We start from the raw sequence: 12,104 nt of genomic DNA on the forward strand, positions 1-12,104 counted from the left end.
CATAACCATGTTAGAAGAGAAGTCAATTATTGCATTTTTAAAATATATTTATGCAGCTAATTGTATTCACATTAATAAAAAAGGAAATTATTTTCTGTAGCATATGTTCAGTTTACTTAAAGTGACTTGCAACAAGAGTCTGGTTTCATAGCTTATGCCAAAACATGCAATAAATGCAAAACTATCAGCAAATCAAAATCAGACTTCATAAAGCCGAATGGTAGAAAACTCACTTTCTATTCAAATGGAAGTTATGCCTTCTGGTCCCTTGCAAAGACTATCTTCTGCTCACATATGTTTCTGCTTCTTGCTCCACTAGATGGTACAAGTTATAAGCCTAACGATAAAGCTCACCTCCTGCCATCACTCTTTTCCTTCAACTTCAACATAGACAATCATGGCAAATTGCACTTACCATACCAGAAAAATGCACCATATTTCTTTTTTTAATAAAAAGAATTTAGGAGATTACTAAAACAATTCATAACATTAAAAAAATCTTCCAATTCCAATGCATCTGTCCAGCAGTACGCGGTTAGTAGTTGGAAGGGGACCAATCGTTCGATGCTGTCGGCACACTCTCCCTCGATGAGTCTTTGGACTCCCTGGAGGTGTCATAATAATAATAATAATAATAATAATAATAATAATAAGCCTAACGATAAAGCTCACCTCCTGCCATCACTCTTTTCCTTCAACTTCAACATAGACAATCATGGCAAATTGCACTTACCATACCAGAAAAATGCACCATATTTCTTTTTTTAATAAAAAGAATTTAGGAGATTACTAAAACAATTCATAACATTAAAAAAATCTTCCAATTCCAATGCATCTGTCCAGCAGTACTGAAATGTTGTGCTACAGAATTAATATCTATCCTCTATTATCTCTACAATCAATTATAGTTGATTGGCACTTATCCTAACATGTGGAAGCAAGCATATATCCACCTTATTAAAAGAATTGGGGAATATCTTTTTTTTTTTTTTTTGGAAAAGACTGCCATCACTTCGACTGTCAATGTTAATGACTTTCTACAAAATAATGGGAAAGATCTACAACAATTGAACTTTTTCACTAACTAGAGGTCTACCAGTTATTCAGTAATGATTCCATCACTCTAGATCAGTATGGATTCCATCACTCTAGATCAGTGTTTCTCAACCTTTTTTGGATCATGCCCCACCTCAACGTCTCAAAGATTTTGATACCCCCCCCCCCCCTAGCATAATAGTCAGCCAAATTCTGAAAAAGTATAATATAAATATGTATATGTACATTTTCTAATTCCCCCCCCCCAAAATATTCAAATTGCCCCACATTGAGAAACACTGCTCTAGATCCATGGCTGACCTCTCAAAGCCTATCTCATCCATCACTGGATATGTGCCAAGCTTTGGATTTGGAAAAATATGCGCTGTCACTCTTGACATTTCCAGAGCATTTGATCATGTCTCAAGAGGTCTACCCAGTAAACTGTCACCCTTTGATTTATCTGCTGCTACTCTATAATTCAGAAATAAGCTTTCTCAATTGAAAGGGAGATGGTAAATCCCGTTTTATTTTATAGCTGGGTCCGAAACTCGGATCGAAATCCATAGAGTTTCATGCCAAAAAAACTATCGGTGAGCCCAAGTGTAAATGATCACTTGGGTAGTACAACACCATGGCAACTCCATGCAAAGGTGGAGCTCCATCACTAACTTTAATATTCTCTCATAATGTAAAACCCAGCTCCTAAGAGATGTATATATATTGTTTTACATTATGAGAAGAGGTCACTACCCAGAAAAGGTTGAAACCGGTCTGGGTAGTGACCTCTTCTCATAATGTAAAACAATATATATACATCTCTTAGGAGCTGGGTTTTACATTATGAGAAAATATTAAAGTTAGTGACGGAGCTTGCTCCACCTTTGCATGGAGTTGCCATGGTGTTGTACTACCCAAGTGATCATTTACACTTGGGCTCACCGATAGTTTTTTCGGCATGAAACTCTATGAATTTCGATCCGAGTTTCGGACCCAGCTATAAAATAAAACGGGATTTACCATCTCCCTTTCAATTAACAAATTCGCCGGTAAAATAGCCTTTTGGCTTATTATCTTAGTAATAAGCTTTCTCTCTACAAAATATGGGAAAGGTCAACAACAATCTTACTTTTCTAACTAGAGGCTTACCAATTATTCAGTGATGACCACCAATATGGATTCCATCACTCTAGATCCATGACTAACCTCTCAAGCCTACCTCATCCATCACTTGATATGTGCCAAGCTTTGGATTTGGAAAAATATGCACTGTCACCCTTTGATTTATCTGCTTCTACTCTAAAATTCAGAAATAAGCTTTCTTTTTGGTCATTCTTCATGTGTCATGGTGGATGGCTTCCCCCTTCTTCAAGCTTCTCCACCAATGCAGATTTGTTGCAGGGTTCTGTTCTATCACTAACTCTCTTTCTCTTAAATAAAAGAAGGAATCTGCTAATGGACTCAAGGTTAGATGTCAGGTGTCAAGAGAGAGAGAGATTTGTTCACTGAGCATGCTGATGTGCAAATTCAGGAAAACTTAAGCAATTAGGATGGATGCAAGTGAGTTTGAGTGAAGGCATCCGTCAGGCAAGTGAGTGTGAGATTGACAAAGTGCAGAATCTAGTCTCCCAAGCAAATAGGAAAAGGGTGATCATTATGGGTGGGTGATTTTAATTATGGCAATATAAAATGGGATGATGACATAGCAACTGGAAGTAAAGAAAATTACTTTGAGTTTTTGAAGAACTACCTCAGGCAGTATGTAAAAGAGGGTATGCAAGGATTCAAGGTCTTGGATTTGATAATCTCATCAGAGGATGTTATTAGGATCTGTCAAATCTCTCTCCAGTTGGTAATAGTGACCATGAATTGTTTATCTGGGTGGTTGCCAGCTAGGTGAGGACTTCTGTGAAAAGCAGGTATACATGGAACTACAAGGCTAGCTGGTAATCATAAGAAGCTCAGGAGAAAGCTTGCAGCTGAAGAATGGAATTAGAAATTGGGTGGAAAGGTGAGCAATGCTGCTTGGGTGATATTCAAGAACTATCTGGTATAAGCAATGTCAAAATGTATTCCAGAGGTCAGTATGTTAAATGTGGAATGAACAGAAATGAAATGGATGGATGAAGAGATTAAGCATGCAATACAGAGAAGTATTGCATGCTTAATAGGCATTATGGAGACAACATAAGACGAGTGGTAACAATCATCAACATAAGATGAGTTATACTCCTCATGGAACTGATGCTCAGCATCAATTCCATGAGGAGTACAAAGAGCAGGGTGACTTGGGTGGTAAGGGAGCAGAAACGATTGACTAAGGTAGTTTCTGATCTCTGGAATGTTGAACATAAAGAAAGGTTGAGAGCATGCAATTTACAGAGTCCAATGGATAGGAGGAAGAGAGGTGATATAATAGATATACATATTGGTAAGTGGTTGTTATAGAATTAATGTTGAAGAGGTTTTTCATAAAATGGTAGAGGGATGGAGAGAAAGAGAACAAGAGGTCATCTCTGGAAGCCATATTAACCTCCCAACCGGCCGGTGTGGATGAAATAGTCAACACTCCCTAGCTTTTTTCATGGATCAAAACTTCGTTGGTATTCTGCCTTTTATCATGCCATTATCTTCCTCCACCGTTAATCTCGTTAAGGCTATTCTATAGCCATTAGTGGATTATCTGTTGCTGAGTGACCTTTGTGTCCCCTCCCCCTGTCTTTACGTCTATTGTGTTGCTTAGAATTTCATTTACTCTCCTAAGTGATTTGACCTTTCTTGCCTCTAAAATGATTTATTGTGTCTCTTCCCAAAAATTGAAACAAATTTCACATATGCGAAAAAAATCAATCCTGAAATGACCACTGATCAGCTTTTGCAATGAATCTGTTCAGTGCTAGTAACTTTGGTGTATTTTATTCTACGAATCAGTGCACCGGAAGAGTTGCACTGGTTGTTCTTTCACTTTACGTATAATAATTGAATAATTTTTTTTCGAATTTTAGAATTTTCAAATGTTTGCTTTGAAAATATTATGTCAAATATTTATATTTTTAAATAATATTTATTGAAATAAATATGTCCTTTTGCTTTCGTTTCTAGCCAAATAGCATTATATGGATCATCACATTTCAGATTTAGAAACGATTTTTTGTTATTCAATAAAGACAAAATAAAAAAAAAAATGCTAAAATGCAAAATTGCATTACTCGGTTTCCGATTGTGTCTTTTTAGTATCAAAAATTTATATCCAATGATATTTTAGCAGTGATTCTTCGCTTTCGTCATTTATTTATTTATTTGTATTATACATATTACGATAATATCTAGTGCCTAACCTCGTGGATATGTTGAAAATTTAATGTGAAAAATATCATATACGGAATGATTTAAAATTTTTGCTCATTTTGAAGATTTTCTAATGCTTCCCCCCCCCCCCTCCTTATCCTCTCCTGGAACTCAATTGCATAACTACTCTAAATTTCTATACAGGTTTGAAAGATTTTCTAGACAGCATTCAAAATCAATTACTTCATTTTACCATTTTGACAAAAGATATACGGCAAATTTTTTTTTTAGATTGTATCGTGAAGCTTCTAATTCTGTTCTATTTATTTGCAATCTAAAACCAGCTGTTCTACTGTTCGCTGAAATTATGTGAAATTTTAGAAATAATATGCTATATTTTCACCATGCAAAATTGTTTATATGCATACCACACAAAAGAAAGTTCAGTAGTATTATTTCTGTTTGTTTTTCTTTAAAAAAAAATCTAAATATTACTTCTGCTGCTGGAAGCTATTTCTGAAATAATCTACGTCTTATAAATACTTGGTGATATCCTCTTAGCTGGAGGAAAAGTTTCAGACGCTTATTACTCTCAGTGCTATTGAGAAGAAAGTGGAGAACACTAAAGTGCCTCAGGCTGTAGTGCAGAATATGTCAAGAATGTCTTGTTTCCTTTTCGATTGTTGATTACCTATATCCTAACAGAAATACTGACATTTCGTTTATATGCTTATACATTATTTATGCCCAAATAATTGCTTAATTTATAATGATCAGTTTCACTTTTATTATCAAAAATTAGAAATTAAATCATACAATTATCTTGAAAAAGAGGATTTGAATTATTTTCAAAGAAAAGGTGCATATGCGTTTCATAATCTTCTTTTTTTTGGGGGGGGGGTATATACCAAATCAATCTGCGGATATTTCAGATAATTTATTTCATAAATTGTTTGCAAGACAGCTGTTACAAACGTAAATCACTTGGGGAACATACCCATTCATTTTAGTGTAAAATAGTAGCAAAGCTTCAGTTACTTTAGATATCTAATCTAGAAGAAAATGTTATGTCTGCTGAGATTAGAATCTTACGTGAATAATTTTTCTGACATGATTTCTCTATTCGTTATAATGTAACAATTTCCAGATTTTTTCCCTCGTGCAGACTTCATGTTTATGCAGTGATTTCTTCTTTGTACTACAAGAAAAAAAAATCAGATAACAGAAGAAAAATATGTAGTATTTTCTTTTCCACTGGCTGAATTTACAATGTTCTTTCTTTGTGTTTTGAAGAGAAAGTGCAAATGACTTTTTTCTTAATATTTTTGCCATTATAACATCTCATATAATTATAAGAGTGACATTTTACTGTTTTTCTCCCACACGAGAAACAGAAATAAGGTAGTAATAATATTGTTGATTCTGCCAAACTCCATTGTAGCAGAAATTTTTATTACAAAACTTTGTAATGTATATATCTCCAAAACAAGAAATTTGGAACCCATATCACATCAATGTTGAGTGTTAGCAAGGTGAAAATGTTCCCGTTATTATTTATATATTTCATTTATTAACTGGGGGGCTATGCCCAACCCCCTGTGTTCTGGTATGGTAGGCCAGTTCTCCTTCAATTGTGATAACTCGAAAGGGGGTTCCGCCCCTGAATTCTGATGACTCGACACTTAGGGTAGCCTCTGACTTTCAAAACGTTTCGAAAAACATGACATAAAAAGGCTTATCATTTTATATATATTAGGATAACCAAGTTATTTTATAAACTTGGTTATTTTTACCAAGTTTATAAAATAACGACTTTCCCTCGCTGATAAATAAGCTCGGATTTCCCCCTTCGATAGCTTTCCTGAAGCCAGATTTGGAGGCATATCTCGCCTTTCCGGTTATTTTGAAATTTATAACCAAGTTTATAAAATAACTTGGTTATCCTAATATACAATATCCCCAAGTTAAAAAAAAAAAAAAAAAAAAAAAAAAAAATTATTACATATATATATATGTAATAATTTTACATATTTTTTATTGTTTTGGTGAAATACTTTACCTGGAATACTCTTTCCAGTTCCTCTTATATTTTATTCCTTCGAAAATATCATTCTGTGTCATAAAAAGAACTTAAAAATTAGCCTTCAAGATGAAAAAAGAAACAGTACATTCGGGTATCCCTCTATCAATATTTGTAGTCCTGAAAAGGACTGTTTTGATGGCCTTGAAAACAAACATTCTTTATTTCATACTGTTCAGAATTTAAAATTCTTGAACAGTGTGGAACATCTTGAAGCAAGGGTAAACACACAAAGCAGTTTTATACTCAGGGCACCAGATTTTTGTTTCCTTTCTGATATTTTTTTTATTACATACATAGCATTTGCGTGCAGGTTTTTTTTTTATTAGCCGTAGGTGGTAAATTTTCGGGATAATGGTTGGAGTTAGCAGCGTTCAACCTCAGATGTCTGGCAGGAATTCCTGTTTTTCTGCTTGCTGAAGAAGGCACATGTGCATGCAGCAATGCTTTCGCAATTTCTATTCTGTATTCTAGATATGTTATGGTAGACAAACATTTTTTCTTGTGCAGGAGGAAACTGTTCCAAATAACAAAATCCAATACATGTCCAAACACTTTTTTGTAATATTTTTTATGCTGTTTCCTCATTACTGAGTAGAATGATAGCTGCTGATCGCACCTGTCGACTCCACCCAAAGTGTCGTTGTATGCACACACAGCAATGGGTTTTTCTTTCTTCAAACCATGCTTCTCCACGGATTCCGTTGATGGATTGTGCAGGGAAGACAGCAGAAAAACATCTCTTTTGTCTTTCCAACATAGTGCAAAGACTTTTCCTCGCTGATAAGCTCGGATTTCCCCCTTCGATAGCTTTCCTGAAGCCAGATCTGGAGGCATATCTTGCCTTTTTGCATTTACAGTACCATAACTATTTGTACGATGCTGTAAAAGCAAATCAGCGAGTTCAGGACACATATAGTAATTATCCATTGTAATGCAGTAACCTTTCCCCAGTAAAGGGTCTAGTAACTGCATTACTGCACGCATCGACAAGGGGAGATCCGAATATTTATCATGCTCGATTACAGTTTGCTTTCCCGTATAAGGTTTGAAATCCCAAAGATATCCACTTTCCGATTCGCAAAGCATAAAAAATTTTACTCCATACTTCGCTTTCTTTTTGGGAATATACTGCTTACATTTCAGTCTACCTTTGAATGGCATAAGGCTTTCATCGATACTCAAGTCTCTCTCAGGAATGTAGAGTGATCTACATTTCTGACGGATTTTCATCAGAAAATCATAAATTTTGTTGAGGACTGGGCAAGGATGTATTGCCTGATCGTATTACTCATTATTCTGAAAATGCAAATACTTCATGATGAGACTGAATTGTTTTTCAGTCATAACATCACGAAACATTGCCGTGTTCAAAATCCAGTCTGTAGACCAATACATTTCGAGAGCGGGCTTTTTCACGATACCTTGCACAATCAAGAGTGCTATAAATGTAAGGAGCATGTTGATATCTATTGGGCTCCAAAGTTTACTGCGAGAATGCAGACTGTACTCAACTTTCTGATGTTGTTGGCAAACATAAAGGTTAGTCTATTCTACTATGAAGGAAAGAATATCATCGTCTAAAAATAGACGGAAAGAGCTTAAAATATTACTGGAGTCAAAGTCTTTAGTAATTCCTGGCTTACCTATGAAGGGAAACCGTGGACAAGCTGGTGTACGTTCAGTGGCGATCACCCATTTTCTGCACGAAGACATATCTAAAGTACAGGCAGAATCGCTATCTTCAGAGCTAGAAAGATTTCTCTCCTCATCGGCAGAACAAGAGCTGCTCGAAAGGCGAAGGCTCCAACTTTTCTGCATCCCACGAAGTTTTCTTTTCTTACCATGAATGTCACTGCTACTGCTGCTGCTTGCCATCTTGTAAATGAATTATGTCTTGAATATACTTACTAATTATTCTTTTCTGCCCAGTAATTCCTTTCTGCCCAGCTCAAAGCTAATGGAGATTACTAATCCCCCACTGAGAAACAGAACAATAGAACATGCAGCACACTAAAGAGCCTCAAGCAATATCTGAATATTTTACAGGCAGAAATTTCTTGTTTGGTTTTTCACTTTATTCTGATATTGCATTTGAAGGATGACAGTGATTTTAAATATTAATTTCGCCTATATCCGAATATCACATAATTTCCTGATTTATAATAATCAGGAAATAATATGTATATTTTCTGATTTATAATTTGCTAATTTATAATAATCACCACATAGTTTCAGTATCGAAAAATTAAAGTTATGTGGAACAATTACTAGAGAAAAATAACGAATTAAATAAAAACTGTACCTATGTTTCATAACAGTTTTTGGGTGTGTGATAATAATGCAACGGGGGGGGGGGGTGTTAAACTATCAGAGGCGAAATAAAGTTCAATTCTATTGTGAAAGGAAATGAAATTTCACATTTGATATACATATTTTGAATGATAAAAATAAGCAAATGTATCACTTACTTTAAAAATTGGAGAATAAAATATCTGAATTATGCAGAAAATATAAATATTAATCATAACTGTTAATTTCATTTTGTAATGACCAATTATACAAGGAAACCAAGATTGTGAAAGTACAAAGAACAGTAAATTACTATACAACATGAAGAAAAAATTTAGTAATTTGATTAAAGAATTTCATGTTATTCTCTATAAAGCAAAGTTGCTCCAGCGTGTCCTAAAGGAAATCTGTGAAGTATTATTCGATTTCGATGGTTTTGTACAAAAATAAAAATAATATAAACTGGAACGTTGGCAGCCGGTTTTCTTTTCTTTTTTTTAAAAGAATATTTCAAATAATTATCGTGAATTAATTTCTTCGAGAACAAAGAAAAATCTTTTGACTAGTAAGCGATTAGAAAAAAAATTAGCGCAAAAAAAAATAAAAAATTAAATTGGTTCTCCAAGGTAAGGCAATATTTAAGTGAAGAAATTATACAAGATCTTTATTTTGTCCAGATATTAAAATTGTATTGTACAATAAAAAGAGAAAACAAAAATATAAATAATTTCTCTATTTTATTCTATTCTATATAACTAAAATCCAGTTACCCAGCATGGAAAAAGGAAGTGCGTATCTTGTTATAGGCAACTGCAGCTACGAACACGAGATAATCCGATTAACCGTTCTCTTCAGCGTGAGGGATTATCACACTTTCTAATGGACATGACAGTCAAATTGCACTTCTTATCCAGGTTCTTTCAACAGGTGGGCTGAAACATATTCATATTTAGCTGGACATCTATAGACGTCCTGGCCAGTAGGAAGGTTAAGGAGAGTGTGAGCAAGGTAGTGAGAACCAGGTTTTTTTGCATGGAGAGTTTTGAATGATTGGAATGAATTGCCTGAGAGTTGGTGTCTGGAAAGAATTTGAATGTGTTTAAGGCATGGTATGGTGAGCTGTGTGTATATGACAAAGGACCTAGATGAGTTTCTAACTCCATGGGGTCTTAGGATAATAACAATAATACTATTGCTCAGCATCATTTATACCAGTATTATATATGCTGATAAAGTGCTCATTCAATGATTCCATTATATCCTTTTGAAAAGTCACTCTGACTATCCACCAATGTCTCCCTGCCATAATTATTCTTCTTCTTGCTCACCATATAATGGAAGAATTCCCTTGAATTAACCTTGGCCTGACCAACCAATCTCCTCTTATTCTCCTTTTTTACCATGCACATCACTTTTCTAGGTTGAACTTTATACTGTTTATGGATCCAATTGTCACCAACTATCTTGTGCCTCCTCCGTAGCATTTTCTTTTCCAGCATAGCTTGCTTGATTTCACTGTTCATCCATTTCACTCCTACTCTATTTACTTGCTTAACACTTGGAATGCAGTTATACATGTTATACATTGTTTGTGTCAGAAACTGCCTTAGGAAGTTCCATGCTCTGTCAACATATTTCTGTCTAGTTTATCTACCTAACGTATCGATGCTTGTTGACTACAAAGCTTCCCATAATTGCCCACCTTATAATTTGACATATATCTCTTTTTGGCACTTACCTTTTCTTGTTACCCGCTTCCCAATAAAGTACATCATGATAGCTCTCACCAACTGGCAGCAGTGTCAATACCCCATTCCACAATCAGTATTTTCTACATTCACTGGTCTATAACAGCATCCTATCAGATATACTGGCCTTAATTTCAACTTTGCACCACACAAATTCAAAATCTGTACATGCACACTGGTGTCCAAAAGCAAGAGACATCAGTGTGAAAAATATGAAAAAATTTTCATAACTACAGCCAAATGCTTTGTTACCCAAAATTTGCAAAATCAGCCGATAAATACAACAAGACAAGTCCTTGAAGATTTTCCACACAGCCAATATTGCCCAGTATTGGTAGAAGTAGGAACACAAATACCAATAATATTGTCCATTTCACGACCAAGATGGAATTTTAGAAAAGCGAAGTGGCAGGATTTTTCACAAGAAATGGATAAAATAGTAAGATGGATAACTCCTGTGGGTGAAAACTACAACAGATTTATTGGAGCAGTCATATCAACAGCGAAGAAATATATTCCAAAGGGTTTCCGAAAGGAATACATACCTGGCTGGAATAAAGATTGTGAAAAGCTATACCAAGTCTACTTAGAATCTGGCGACTGTGACATAGCTGATGAATTAATCCAGAAGCTTGATAAAGAGCACAGAGAAAAATGGATAAAAACTACAGAGGACTTAGACTTTAAAAAATCAAGTAGAAAAGCATGGAGCCTATTAAAAAAGTTAGGTGGAAGTAGCCCAATCACTCGTAAAGATCCTTTGGTGACTCCAGATCAAATTGCCTGTTGAATAACCTCGCTGTCTAGAATCCCTCGAGATCATCAACACACACACACACACACACACACACACACACACACACACACACACACACACACACACACACACACACACACACACACACACACACACACACACAGGGAGGTTAAACGAACATTCAGAAACTTATGATAAAGTGCAGATGACAGTTCCCAATTTTCACACAGTTGAAATAACTAAGGCCTTAAAGGAAAACCAGCAAAGCATCAGGCTTTGATGGTGTTCACCCTGAATTCTTGGTAAACTATGGAAAAAATGCTCATCAATGACTATCAAGATTCTTTTCTCACATTTTAAGGATGGGAAACCTTCCAATAGCCTTTAAGAGAACCAAAATAATAGGCATATTAAAACCCCCAACAAGCCACAAGATCAAGCAGAGAGCTATCGCCCAATTGCGCTCTCAGTTGCTGTTATAAGCTGCTCGAGAGACTCATTGACAGAATTGGGCCACAAATATCTGAAGTTATCCCTGTTGAGCAAGCAGATTTTAGGACTCAACTTAGTTGTACGGACCAAGTACTAAGCCTTACTACCCATATTGATACACCACGAAGCAGGCTTTCAGAGATGTTTAAAAATCTCTGTTGTGTTTGTTGACCTTCCTGCTGCATACAAAGTATGGAAAGAGGGGATGCTATACAAGCCATACCATGCAAATCCATCATACGACTTATTGGCAACATAAGATGCTTTCTGACAAGTTCTTCCATGTGGTACTGGGGAAACAAAATGAGCAAACTGAGAAAGCTGAACAATTGGCTCCCACAGGGCTCAGTATTAGCACCAATCTTATTCAACTTATACGAGGTGGTATCAAAAAGTTTCGAGACTAGGTTTG

General features: G+C 35.4%; 1 protein-coding gene across 1 annotated transcript in view; it reads right to left on the reverse strand.

Annotated features, from left to right (window-relative positions):
- LOC150101661 (cytochrome P450 3A5-like) overlaps nucleotides 1-12,104 on the reverse strand; it is a 219,556-nt gene that overhangs the window by 20,055 nt on the left and 187,397 nt on the right. The gene's annotated exons all lie outside the window — the stretch shown is intronic.

This window comes from Typopeltis vanoorti, chromosome 11 (genome assembly GCF_054136105.1).
Source record: "Typopeltis vanoorti isolate ZY-2024b chromosome 11, IOZ_Tvanoo_1.0, whole genome shotgun sequence".
Classification (NCBI taxonomy): Eukaryota; Metazoa; Arthropoda; class Arachnida; order Uropygi; family Thelyphonidae; genus Typopeltis; species Typopeltis vanoorti.